The 15,000-nt window shown below is 39.7% G+C and overlaps 1 protein-coding gene and 1 long non-coding RNA gene across 4 annotated transcripts in view; both read left to right on the top strand.

Moving 5' to 3' along the window:
- The window catches only part of zgc:109986 (uncharacterized protein LOC553566 homolog), a 36,993-nt gene extending 32,291 nt beyond the window's left edge, over positions 1 to 4,702 (top strand). For 2 of the 3 annotated variants that reach the window (XM_031279975.2, XM_031279974.2), the window contains exon 9: positions 4,645 to 4,702. The gene's annotated coding sequence lies outside the window, so the exon portion shown is untranslated. The remainder of the gene's footprint in view (positions 1 to 4,644) is intronic. The other variant, XM_035998562.1, reaches the window with a different exon arrangement.
- Positions 4,703 to 9,945: 5,243 nt separating this feature from the next.
- The window catches only part of LOC118494459, a 5,177-nt gene continuing 122 nt past the window's right edge, over positions 9,946 to 15,000 (top strand). The window contains exons 1-3 of the long non-coding RNA XR_004896595.1: positions 9,946 to 10,034; positions 11,294 to 11,298; positions 13,308 to 13,314. This is a non-coding gene — a long non-coding RNA (uncharacterized LOC118494459). The remainder of the gene's footprint in view (positions 10,035 to 11,293; positions 11,299 to 13,307; positions 13,315 to 15,000) is intronic.

The following is a 15,000-nucleotide window of genomic DNA, read 5'->3' as shown; positions in this document are numbered from 1 at the left end:
ATCTGTTTGTTTGTCCCAAATTTGGCCCCCCTGCTGTAGAGCGCTTCTCAGAGGGAGAAGAAGTCACTCTCAGATGCACAGATTGGGTTAGGGTGAAGGATAGGAGAAAGGGTAGGCAGTATGGTTGGTTTATCAAGTCGAACCGAACAGAGGGAAGAATCTTTAGTGTAACGTCTAATCAGAGCATGAGCAGAGTGAGCTGGTACTATGATAATGGGAGCCTGGTTATCTCTAATATCTCAGTGGGAGATGCAGGGGAGTACTGGTGTGCAGTTTATGACCGATATGGTCAATGTGAGTCAACAGAGAGAACTGTGTTAGTGTACATGAATGATGATTATCAGTGTAATTCAACCAGCAGAACTGTGTTAGTGTACATGGAGCCCTTTGGGATTTACTCCACCTTCTTCAAAGTACGATGCTCAGTGCTCAGTGTCCTGCTGCTGATGCTCTGTGCTGCTGTAGTCGCTGTGAACCTGAGGACACGGAGAGGAGCGCAGCTTTCAGCTCACACACACACTTAATATGCATATATGATCATTTCATCATTGGCTTTAATACAGCCTGGTATACACTGGCTTTAATACAGCCTGGTATACACTGGCTTTAATACAGCCTGGTATACACTGGCTTTAAAACAAGGGATGGGACACATTCATGCAGAGAAAACATTTAAACTAGAACACACAGACAGAGATGAGATTACAGAAACATAAGTGATGGAAATAGTAAATACGCATGTTGTGTATATATAATATAAATAAGTTCTGAATGTATAAGTAACTTTGATATGACAGTGCAGATGTCCCTATCTATATATAGTATGTATATATATATATATATATATATATATATATATATCTCTTGATGTTGTTGTGTGACTATAGGATCACTGCTTCGGGCTGCGGGGACTGCTCTGTTAGGGGACATTTTGGTTTAATAGTTTAACATGTTGGGAATTCACTTTTAACATTACTGTCACCTAAGAGTTTTATTATAAATCATTTTACTTTTATGTGTGTGTGTGTGTGTGTGTGTGTGTGTGTGTGTGTGTGTGTGTGTGTGTGTGTTTCAGATGTTTTTTTTTTATATTATTTTTAGGCCTTTATTTTGACAGGACAGCTGCAGAAATGAAAGGGGGGGAGAGGGGGAATGACATGCAGCAAAGGGCCGCAGGTCGGAGTCGAACCCGGCCCGCTGCATCGAGGAGTAACCCTCTATATATATATATATATATATATATACGGGCGCCAGCTCTACCAACTGAGCTAACCGGGCGCCCTCAGATGTTGTATTTTAAATCTAAAGATTATGTGATGTTGTATATTATATATGAAGGAATATGAATTGTCTTTAATGCATTTATAATAGTTGTATCTTGCAGTGTTGTCAGTGTTATAAACTTGTTATTATATCTTGGTCTATATCTATAATCTATCGTCTGTATAATAAACATTATTAATGAACAATCAAACTTGTTCTGATTGTGATTTCTGATTAATTATTATAATCAACATATCTCTGGGTCTGTAAAATGTTTCTTATGTTAACTCTCAGTAAGTAAAGTAGATTTCTAGAGAACATTTAAACACTATAACTGCCAGTTGTTCACAAATATATGCAGTACTTTTGAATCTTGAATGTGGGATTAATCTTACAGGTACTCTATCTACAAGATCTGGAGCATCGTTATAATGGCCTCCAATAATCAAGTGTGCATCCTTATATTTGTTTTTAAAGGCTTCTAGTTTCATACAAAGTTGTAAAAACATTATTTTTGCTAGAGCTGTATTGTTATAGTTATATAAATTGTAAACTATAAAGAAGGAATTGTCTTATTTGAAAACCAAGATTATCCATCTACCCTCATTTGAGATCACTGATTCAACTATATCTCCTTTAAAATTGTTACGGAGAATGGCGCCACCTGCTGATTGTTGAGAGGCATGACAGGAATAACATGTATCGCCCCATTGAGCTTTCCAAAATCCCACATCACTGTCCACCGAATGAGTCTCTTGTAAAAATATCAAATCCGCATTTTTTTCGTCGACTGAACAAAAACATTGATTTCCTTTTGGTGCTGTCACGTATACCCCTGACATTAAAAGATATTATTTTTAAGGAACTAAAAAGGAAGTCTGTCATGATGAAAGACAAAAAGAAAAAATCAGAACTGGATGTCTGTTAAGGTTATAGTAACGAGTTTAGGAAAAGATACTCTGAGATAGTAAATATCAAGGTCTAGGTAAACTTTATTATCCCACAAGGGGAAATTCATTACGTGTCCTTGTCACAACATATTCTCTAAACATATAGACACCACAGACAAACCAATTCACATGTATAGAGAATAACAATACTACAGAAATGACAATGACAATCCGACATCTGATGTTTACGAAACATTAAAAAAGAGAAAAAGACTAATATTATCAGGTAGCTAAAAATTTAAACAAAAAAATAATAACTAGGAGTGGTTGTCAAAAAAATTTAGATCTACCATCCAGTTAAAGTGCCAGTGCAGCACTAAATATCAGAGATTAGCTCACTGTCAAGTGGAAAACTCTGAACATGAGTACCTCAATTAACTCCTAAAATATTCTTATTTTAACTATATAGTTAATATATATATATATATATATATATATATATATATATATATATATATATATATATATATATATACAGTGAGGAAAATAAGTATTTGAACACCCTGCTATTTTGCAAGTTCTCCCACTTAGAAATCATGGAGGGTCTGAAATTGTCATCGTAGGAGCATGTCCACTGTGAGAGACATAATCTAAAAAAAAAAACAATCCAGAAATCACAATATATGATTTTTTAACTATTTATTTGTATGATACAACTGCAAATAAGTATTTGAACACCTGAGAAAATCAATGTTAATATTTGGTACAGTAGCCTTTGTTCGCAATTACAGAGGCCAAACGTTTCCTGTAGTTTTTCACCAGGTTAACACACTGCAGGAGGGATTTTGGCCCACTCCTCCACACAGATCTTCTCTAGATCAGTCAGGTTTCTGGGCTGTCGCTGAGAAACACGGAGTTTGAGCTCCCTCCAAAGATTCTCTATTGGGTTCAGGTCTGGAGACTGGCTAGGCCACGCCAGAACCTTGATATGCTTCTTACAGAGCCACTCCTTGGTTATCCTGGCTGTGTGCTTCGGGTCATTGTCATGTTGGAAGACCCAGCCTCGACCCATCTTCAATGCTCTAACTGAGGGAAGGAGGTTGTTCCCCAGTGTATTACCAACAGTAACCTTGGAAACGGTGGTCCCAGCTCTTTTCAGGTCATTGACCAGCTCCTCCCGTGTAGTTCTGGGCTGATTTCTCACCTTTCTTAGGATCATTGAGACCCCACGAGGTGAGATCTTGCATGGAGCCCCAGTCCGAGGGAGACTGACAGTCATGTTTAGCTTCTTCCATTTTCTAATGATTGCTCCAACAGTGGACCTTTTTACACCAAGCTGCTTGGCAATTTCCCCGTAGCCCTTTCCAGCCTTGTGGAGGTGTACAATTTAGTCTCTAGTGTCTTTGGACAGCTCTTTGGTCTTGGCCATGTTAGTAGTTGGATTCTTACTGATTGTATGGGGTGGACAGGTGTCTTTATGCAGCTAACGACCTCAAACAGGGGCATCTAATTTAGGATAATAAATGGAGTGGAGGTGGACATTTTAGAGGCAGACTAACAGGTCTTTGAGGGTCAGAATTCTAGCTGATAGACAGGTGTTCAAATACTTATTTGCAGCTGTATCATACAAATTAATGATTTCTGGATTTTTTTTTTTAGATTATGTCTCTCACAGTGGACATGCACCTACGATGACAATTTCAGACCCTCCATGATTTCTAAGTGGGAGAACTTGCAAAATAGCAGGGTGTTCAAATACTTATTTTCCTCACTGTATATATACTCGTACCACATTAGTCTGTAGTATTCTCTCTACTACTGCAGTACTTTTACAGGGATACATTTATATGTAGTACCATAATGAAACATGTATCACCTATTTTGTACTACAATATTTAATGATTGTACGAACGATGACCCAGTGAAACTATCGGTAGCTTGTGTGTGAGTGAGCTAAAGTAACGTTTCAATGGTATTTCACCATAAATTTTTTTGAAATTTTTGAACCAATGATTGTGCAATATTTCTTTAAAGATATGAATGAATGATGTAATGTTTTGAACATTGGACAGCCTGTTACAAGTGATGACCGTTTTGAGTTTTGTGTCTAGAGTTTTGAAAAATGACGTCAAGGTTCTGAAATTAGTAGCAAAGTGATTGTAAAAAACTGTAATTCAGTTTCCTCTGATGATGAGATAAAGTCATGTTTGTAACAGTTTTTTAGTTGCTATGGTGATATTATTAATAGTATGATGCAATGTTCCAGAACAGAGCAGCTGCTGATGATGAGATTAAAAGTTTCAAACTTTGTTTCCAATTCTTCAACACTTCTTACAAAACACTCCACACTGTTTCTTACAGTTTACTAAATGTTCTGTTCATTTATGCTAATTTATCTCTCCCCAAACACACACACACAGACACACACAGACACACACACACACACAGACACACACACACACACACACACACACACACACACACACTGTGACAGATCCACCTGTACAGAGTACTCTGACCCTGACCCTCATTACAACGGGACAACAGACTTTGGTCAGGTGTCAATCTGTTGCTAGGAAACATCTGTAGCACCGTCTGTAAACTCATTATGGAAACCCCTCTCTCTCATCTCTGAATAAGGTGTTAGTGTAAGTTTCCTCTGATGATGAGATAAAGAAGTCATGTTTGATAAAGTTTTTTTAGTAGCTATGGTGATATTATCAATAGTATGGTGCAATGTTCCAGAACTCTAAGTAATAATAATAATAATAATAATAATAATAATAATAATACATTTTATTTAAAGCGCCTTTCATGACACCCAAGGTACTTCACAAACAGTCATCAAACATCGTTAAAATTATAATCATCTCATCTCTTAAAAATAAAAAAATAAAGATAAAAAACACAGTACAACACTCCCAACTGATCATACTTATAAATCATTAAATCATTAAATCTTTCATGTAAAGCAACTGATTCTCCGTCATTTGGCTCGTAAACATCACACACACACACACACACACACACACACACACACACACACACACACACACACATTTTAACCATTTATTTATTTCCACATGAAGAAAAATAGTACAGGGACACAAATAATACCAATAAGTATTTGAACACCCTGCTATTTTGCAAGTTCTCCCACTTAGAAATCATGGAGGGTCTGAAATTGTCATCGTAGGTGCATGTCCACTGTGAGAGACATAATCTAAAAAAAAAATCCAGAAATCACAATATATGATTTTTTAACTATTTATTTGTATGATACAGCTGCAAATAAGTATTTGAACACCTGTCTATCAGCTAGAATTCTGACCCTCAAAGACCTGTTAGTCTGCCTTTAAAATGTCCACCTCCACTCCATTTATTATCCTAAATTAGATGCACCTGTTTGAGGTCGTTAGCTGCATAAAGACACCTGTCCACTCCATACAATCAGTAAGAATCCAACTACTAACATGGCCAAGACCAAAGAGCTGTCCAAAGACACTAGAGACTAAATTGTACACCTCCACAAGGCTGGAAAGGGCTACGGGGAAATTGCCAAGCAGCTTGGTGAAAAAAGGTCCACTGTTGGAGCAATCATTAGAAAATGGAAGAAGCTAAACATGACTGTCAATCTCCCTCGGACTGGGGCTCCATGCAAGATCTCACCTCGTGGGGTCTCAGTGATCCTAAGAAAGGTGAGAAATCAGCCCAGAACTACACGGGAGGAGCTGGTCAATGACCTGAAAAGAGCTGGGACCACCGTTTCCAAGGTTACTGTTGGTAATACACTAAGACGTCATGGTTTGAAATCATGCATGGCACGGAAGGTTCCCCTGCTTAAACCAGCACATGTCAAGGCCCGTCTTAAGTTTGCCAATGACCATTTGGATGATCCAGAGGAGTCATGGGAGAAAGTCATGTGGTCAGATGAGACCAAAATAGAACTTTTTGGTCATAATTCCACTAACCGTGTTTGGAGGAAGAAGAATGATGAGGACCATCCCAAGAACACCATCCCTACTGTGAAGCATGGGGGTGGTAGCATCATGCTTTGGGGGTGTTTTTCTGCACATGGGACAGGGCGACTGCACTGTATTAAGGAGAGGATGACCGGGGCCATGTATTGCGAGATTTTGGGGAACAACCTCCTTCCCTCAGTTAGAGCATTGAAGATGGGTCGAGGCTGGGTCTTCCAACATGACAATGACCCGAAGCACACAGCCAGGATAACCAAGGAGTGGCTCTGGAAGAAGCATATCAAGGTTCTGGCGTGGCCTAGCCAGTCTCCAGACCTGAACCCAATAGAGAATCTTTGGAGGGAGCTCAAACTCCGTGTTTCTCAGCGACAGCCCAGAAACCTGACTGATCTAGAGAAGATCTGTGTGGAGGAGTGGGCCAAAATCCCTCCTGCAGTGTGTTAACCTGGTGAAAAACTACAGGAAACGTTTGACCTCTGTAATTGCAAACAAAGGCTACTGTACCAAATATTAACATTGATTTTCTCAGGTGTTCAAATACTTATTTGCAGCTGTATCATACAAATAAATAGTTAAAAAATCATACATTATGATTTCTGGATTTTTTTTTTTAGATTATGTCTCTCACAGTGGACATGCTCCTACGATGACAATTTCAGACCCTCCATGATTTCTAAGTGGGAGAACTTGCAAAATAGCAGGGTGTTCAAATACTTATTTTTTTTTCTTGGTCGAAATTTCAACATTTTGTTGTTCTTTTTCTACACTTTTCTTGACATTTTTGTCGATTTTATTCAAAAAATGTCACTTTTTTGACATCTTTTCAATCATGTTTTTGTCGTTTTTTTTACCCTAGGACAACAGGAGGGTTAATATGTTGTGTGTGTGTGTATATATGTGTGTGTGTGTGTGTGTATATATATATATATATATATATATATATATATATATATATATATATATATATATATATATGATATTATATTGTATATATACATGAGTCACTTGATCTTTTCTTGATGTTGTTGTGGATGCATGTGGGGGGGACTGCTAGTTTAATATGTTGGGAATTCACTTTTTAATTAATTAATTACTGTCACCTAAGAGTTTTATTTTAAATCTAAAGATTATGTGATGTTGTATATTATATATGAAGGAATATGAATTGTCTTTAATGCATTTATAATAGTTGTATCTTGCAGTGTTGTCAGTGTTATAAACATGTTATTATATCTTGGTCTATATCTATAATCTATCGTCTGTATAATAAACATTATTAATGACCAATCAAACTCGTTCTGATTGTGATTTCTGATTAATTATTATGAGCAACATATCTCTGAGCTGTCTCTGTCCATCAGCTGTCTCTGTCCATCAGCTGTCTCTGTCCATCAGCTGTCTCTGTCCGTGGTGCTGAAACATTTTTACTTGACCGGCAAACTGTTTTCTTTGTTCGTCAACACTAACTTGTTAAAATGTGTCTTTTCTTTGTGTTTTATTTGACATATAGGCTTACTTGGCTCAACAAGTGAAACATTATAACGTGCATTCATCAGATATTTTACAGTTTTTTTTTTTTAACGGTAACAATTTTAAGATGACTTGGTAGCAGAGGGCCCCATGATGAAGCTCCGCCCCCACTGTACTGAGAGTCTAGCTCCGCCCCTGGTGCAGACCTTCTTGGGATTTGGGCTTTTCGTGGGAGTATCAGGAAGAGGTGTACATAAACCGGAGAACAAATTTTCGAAATCTATGTCCATTATCAGGCCTCCCTTTCTCACATTCTCTTCAAAGGCATCTCTCTTTGGCAGTTTGTAAGCTAGTTGCTATTTCACTAAATTTGACCAGCAAAAGTCCTTTTGTTTGGGTGAATGAACTTACTGGATGCAAGAGCAACGTTCCACTCCTTCGTGCAGACCGAGCAGACCCGCGGGACTGCACCCACGTCGCCCTGAAAAACACACACACACACACACACACACACACACACACACACACACAGACACACACACAGAGACACACATACAGAAACACACACACACACACATACACACACACAGACACACACATGCACACACACAGACACATACACAGAGATACACACAGACACACACACATGCACACAGACAGACACACACACAGACACACACAGAGAAACACAGACAATCACACACAGACACACACACATACACAGAGACACACACCCACACACACACACTCACACAGACACACACACACACACATACAGACACACACACACACACACACATGCAGACGCACACACACACACAAACACACAATCGCACATAGACACACACACACAAATACACACAGACACACACACACACATACACAGACACACACACACCTGGACGCACACGCACACACACAGACATACACACACACACACACACAGACACACATGCACACACACACACACACACACACACACACACTCACACACAGATTTCAACAATTTATTTAAGTCAACTTAAAAATAATAATATACAGGGACATAAATATTATAGATGCAGTAAATACATGTGCCAAGTTTTAGAGTCATGTAAGGACATTGATTACTGGATAGAGAGCTGATGCTGCAAAGTTTCCTCTGATGATGAGATAAAGAAGTCATGTGTGTACCAGATAAAGAGCAGCAGCTGATGAGGGTTGGTGTAGAGCGTATATGAGCTGAGTGGTGTCAGTGTTTGTCGACCTCGGAGCAGAATGGCTGCAGTCACAGAGCTCTCCTTCCTGCTGTTTGCTCTCATCAACAACATCCATGCACAAGAACGGATCATCATCCGACAGGAAGGAGAATCTTACACCTTCAACCTCCCTGAGAACACCGACTCCTGCCTGATCTCCAGATCTGTTGGTGAGGAGAAGCTTGTCCTGTGGTACACCTTTGACCTCTGGTACTACAACCCCTCAGTACCTGAACACCTGGAACAACGACTTGTCAGCGATGTGGATACTTCTTCTTACACCATCCTCGACCTGACCCATTCAGACTCCGGCCTGTACCGAGAGGAGTGTTGGACTGAGGGCAACGTGATGCATGAGAACAACTTCACTATTACTGTTTTTACAACTTCAATAGATAAGACATTTATCAGAGTGAGTCTTGGAGAAACAGTGGACCTGCCATGTAAGGGAGCAGCTGATAATCTGGATGTCCAGTGGCTCAAACTGGACTCTAGATATGAGCAAGAAACATGGAGCAGAGTTTTTGGGGACAATACGACATCAGTGATGGACAATGTTAGAGGAAGATACCAAGTGGTGACAAACACATTAGCTCTTCGTGTTTCCAACGTCACAAAAACAGATGTTACAGACTATACCTGTCTGATGATGAACCAACAGCAGTGTGTTATCAGTCAACCTGTAGGGTTGAGACTACAGTATAAGACAATCCACGGCTTTGTGGGAGAGACCGCTGTGTTGCCGTGCACTATCACTGACTCCACTGATGAACAGCCCCCACGTTGGTCTAATTGGTCCTCTGGCCAAGAACTACACAACCAGACTGTTCCTTCAGTAGACCAAAACTACTCGCTGGTGTTTTCATCTCTAATGTTAAATCACTCAGATGTGTACTCCTGTGAAGCCTCTATGAGAGAGCAACAGTATGTACTGAAGGTGTGTCCCAAATTTGGCCCCCCTGCTGTAGAGCTCTTCTCAGAGGGAGAAGAAGTCACTCTCAGATGCACAGATAGGGGAGAGGGTAAGAGGCATGGTTGGTTTATCAAGTCGAACCGAACAGAGGGAAGAATCTTTAGTGTAACGTATCAGAGAATGAGCAGAGTGAGCATGTACGATAATAAAGGTAAGCTGGTTATCTCTAATATCTCAGTGGGAGATGCAGGGGAGTACTGGTGTGCAGTTTATGATGGTGGTTATCAGTGTAAGTCAACAGAGAGAACTGTGTTAGTGTACATGGAGCCCTTTGGGATTTACTCCACCTTCTTCAAAGTGCGATGCTCAGTGCTCAGTGTCCTGCTGCTGATGCTCTGTGCTGCTGTAGTCGCTGTGAACCTGAGGACACGGAGAGGAGAGCAGCTTTCAGCTCACACACACACTTGATATGCATATATGATCATTTCATCATTGGCATTAATACAGCCTGGTATACACTGGCTTTAATACAGCCTGGTATACACTGGCTTTAATACAGCCTGGTATACACTGGCTTTAATACAGCCTGGTATACACTGGCTTTAATACAGCCTGGTATACACTGGCTTTAATACAGCCTGGTATACACTGGCTTTAAAACAAGGGATGGGACACATTCATGCAGAGAAAACATTTAAACTAGAAACCAAAAGACAGAGAGAGAGATTACAGAAACAACAAATAGAAATGATGGGAAATAAGACATAAATATCTAATAATTATTATTATAATAATATAAAATAAATACCCAATGATTATTATTATAATAATATGAAATAAGTTCTGAATGTTAGAAGGTAACCTTTGATCCTGACAGGGTGCAGATGTTCCCTTATCGTCTGGATTAGTATGTTGTGTATATATATAGATGATATTATATTGTATATATATTGAGTTAATTGATCTTTTGATGTTGTTGTGGATGCGTGGGATTATAGGAGGGGGGACTGCTCTGTTAGGGGACATTTTGGTTTAATAGTTTAACATGTTGGGAATTCACTTTTTAACATTACTGTCACCTAAGAGTTTTATTACAAATCATTTTACTTTTATGTGTGTGTGTGTGTGTGTGTGTGTGTGTGTGTGTGTCTACACAAGTGTGTGTGCGTCTGTGTGTGTGTGTCTGTGTGTGTGTGTGTGTGTGTGTGTGTGTGTGTGTGTGTGTGTGTGTGTTCCAATTGATGTTTTCCTTTTTTTAAGATTATTTTTAGGCCTTTATTTTGACAGGACAGTTGAAGAAATGAAAGGAGAGAGAGAGGGGGGGGATGACATTCAGCAAAGGGCCGCAGGTCAGAGTTGAACCAGGCCCACTGCATCGAGGAGTAAACCTCTATATATATATATATATATATATATATATATATATATATATATATATATATATATATATATATATATATATATATATATATATACGGGCGCCAGCTCTACCAACTGAGCTAACCGGGCGCCCTCAGATGTTGTATTTTAAATCTAAAGATTATGTGATGTTGTATATTATATATGAAGGAATATGAATTGTCTTTAATGCATTTATAATAGTTGTATCTTGCAGTGTTGTCAGTGTTATAAACTTGTTATTATATCTTGGTCTATATCTATAATCTATCGTCTGTATAATAAACATTATTAATAACCAATCAAACTTGTTCTGATTGTGATTTCTGATTAATTATTATAAGCAACATATCTCTGGGTCTGTAAAATGTTTCTTATGTTAACTTTCAGTCAGTAAAGTTGATTTCTAGAGCACATTTAAACACATTAATCTGACCAAAGTGCTGAATAATAAATGTGTATTTATCTGAGATATAAAAACAGAAATGGAGGGAGACCATCTGATATGTGAAGGCAGCAGCTTCCACCGTCGTGGAGCAGCAGCTGGAAAGGCTCTGTCCCATATTTGGCAGTTTGCAGATGATCTGTATCTGTGTTTTATTATAAAGTTAATGAAATAAAAGGTGTTGTACTTTGTCTCAGCTACAGCTCTGAGTCTCTCCCTCTGCTCCCGTTTACCTCACCACTGATCTCACTTCATGTCCCGCCCACAACACTATCTGGTTGGTAGATGTTAGACGAGTAACAGCCAATCAGCACTCACCATGACATGCAGCAGCCTCAAGCAGAAGCGTCTCCGGCTCCGGTCCAGACCATAGACTGTTAATATTAATGTTTAATTAATTAACAGTTAATGTTAATGGACAGAGCATGTGTGACGTCACCCATTGGTTTGTGGAGATCAGCTATCCGTCGTCGAGTTTGCGTTTATGGGCGCAGCCATCCTGGTTGCGGATGTGGCGTTTTTAGACGAGAGGGAGGAGAGAGGGAGGAGAGGGAGGAGTGAGGGAGGAGAGAGGGAGGAGTGAGGGAGGAGAGAGGGAGGAGAGGGAGGAGAGAGGGAAGAGAGAGGGAGCAGTGAGGGAGGAGAGAGGGAGGAGAGAGGGAGGAGAGAGGGAGGAGAGGGAGGAGAGAGGGAGGAGAGGGAGGAGAGAGGGAGGAGTGAGTAAATAAATAAATAAAGTGGATTGGATGTTAAGGGCGTCAACCTCATTACAGGAATGAGGGACCTGCAGCACCTCCACCTGCAGTATCCAGGCATGAAGTCCATCTTCTCTGGCATCACCCAGAGATGCAGGTGGAGGGCTGTTAACAATCCGGGGAAGATCGACAAGGCTCGCAGGTTTTCTTTTCTTTTCCCACTGTGCATTACAGACAACCACCAGACTGTCACACTATGCTCACTGTAATTGTAAAGGCAGCTTTTATTTCTGTACCCAGGCATTTGGACTTGACTGAACAGAGTGCTGCACAAGTGCTTTAAGCTGTATATGTTAAGCTATATTTTTATATTGTGGTTTGTAATGTCAACCATTTCTACTGTAATTAACAATGTGGCACCAGTGATTCAACTACATCTTTTTATTATGCAGACATGTCTTGTGACAGTTAAGTTTGTCTTTACCTTGGCCCACAGCAGTGTTTGTGTGGGGAATTTACACTGGATTGTAAAAGGTGAACTACGTTATTTAATTCATCAATTTAACATAATCTTAAAAATATTGCCAGTGTTTGTGGTTTATGTAGTTTTTGAAGTTAATGCCCATTTCAATGTGAAATAAAGGTCTTTCTAAAGCTACATTTGTTGTTTTTCTGAAGTAACTATAGGAACATACACAATATTGTAGTCATACAAGAATACATTGGTAATTTGATAGAATTTGTAATTGATTAAAAGTGTCTATTTTGGCTTTTATCAACATAAATATAATTTCTTAAATGTTACCATACATGAATGTTGACAAAGAAGGATCAGGGAAATGTAGTTTGTGCTTTTCTTGTGTGTCTTTATGTACTTGTCAATTTTAATCACCATGAAAACACTTCACCAAAATCCTTTTAGATTAATTTATAGGCATATATTTAATTTTGAAATACATAGTCAAGTGTTTAGTAGGTAATTGGAAATGCACTAGGTGCTGTTTAATCTGTGTAGGGTTATTGTAAATTCATTATAACAAAAGTATTATCACAAATTGCAAAGGAAAAATGAACAACTTATTCAATGTAATGATTAAATCAAATGTACCATATTCACTGCACTGACATTTTTAAAGTATGAAAACTAAAAACCATACAAGGACATGCAATGTCAATATCTAATTCTAACAGTTTAATCTTAAATACATAAAATATATAAATGATATGCCTAATACATACTTCTAAAGTGGTATCGGTTTGAATGGTGAACAGAACAAGAGCCAGGAGTGTGAATTAACAGGGTTTATTTAAATCAGTGGTTCTCAAATAGGGGTACGTGTACCCCTAGGGGTACTTTGGAGTACTGCAGGGGGTACATGAGATTTCTTAAAATATGTTTTAAAAATATCAGTCATGCATAATTCCCTGAATTCCCTGGTGGTGCAGCGCTGTAATGGACCTCTTATACAGGCTTTTTTTTCTACCCAAAAATGCTTTGCGCTGGTCAGGGCGTACTTGGCTCAGAGAATGTTTCACAGGGGGAACATTATTGAAAAAAGGGTGAGAACCACTGATTTAAAGTACTCAAGTATCAAGTCCAGGTGTCCAGGATGGAGAACAGGTCCAATGGTTTCTGGGAAGGAGCGGGTCCATCAGAGGAACACAGTAGGCCGGCTAGTGGTGGGGTCCAGTGATGGTGGTTCTGGTCCGTCAGAGGAACACAGTAGGCCGGCTAGTGGTGGGGTCCAGTGATGGTGGTTCTGGTCCGTCAGAGGAACACAGTAGGCCGGCTAGTGGTGGGGTCCAGTGATGGTGGTTCTGGTCCGGCAGCTGAGGCACAAGAGAAAGGATCATGACAGGCAAATACACAAATGACTAAACAGATAGCAATGTTTGTCATGAGCGAGATGAACTGTAGTCGTCTTGATTATGATCTGATGCAATGACCCGGTATATAAAGCAGAGGTTGATAGATGAGAGGCAGCTGGAACCCAGACTCCACTCCTGCAATAAGAGACAGACAGAGAGAGAGAGAGAGGAGAGACAGGCAGAGAGAGGGAGAGAGGAGAGACATACAGAGAGAGGGAGAGAGGAGAGACAGACAGAGAGGGGGAGAGAGGAGAGACAGACAGAGAGGGGGAGAGAGGAGAGACAGACAGAGAGAGCGATAGAGAGACAGACAGAGGGAGAGAGGAGAGACAGACAGAGAGAGGGAGAGAGGAGAGACAGACAGAGAGAGCGATAGAGAGACAGACAGAGGGAGAGAGGAGAGACATCTATTACAGGATCACATTTTGCTTGTGGGTGCTCTTCTGGTGGACCCGTTCTAGCTGTTGAAGACCCTTCTTATGTGAAATTACAAAAAACATACTTTCACCTGTGAAGGTGGTGACTGCTAGAGTAGATCCATCATTTGATTCCAGATTAATATTTATAAAATAGTTTTAATCCACACAACTACTTAATGTTACTACTACCACCCATCAAACTACAGCAGAAACTAAGTCAAACCCAATGAATGGAACCTCTAAATACCAATGATGCTAAAGTGCTAAAAGTTGGTCTGTCCTTTCAGCAGAAGAAGCTGAACCAAAAATTATTTGCTGGCATCGTTATAATCAGAACATATTTGAGAACTTCAGATTAAGGCATGGATACCCGACCCGAGCCCGACCCAAGCCCGACGGTACCCGACGGGCCGGGCCGGG

This window comes from Sander lucioperca, chromosome 2 (genome assembly GCF_008315115.2).
Source record: "Sander lucioperca isolate FBNREF2018 chromosome 2, SLUC_FBN_1.2, whole genome shotgun sequence".
NCBI classification, from domain to species: domain Eukaryota; kingdom Metazoa; phylum Chordata; class Actinopteri; order Perciformes; family Percidae; genus Sander; species Sander lucioperca.
This window is presented reverse-complemented; position numbering and strand designations above follow the sequence as displayed.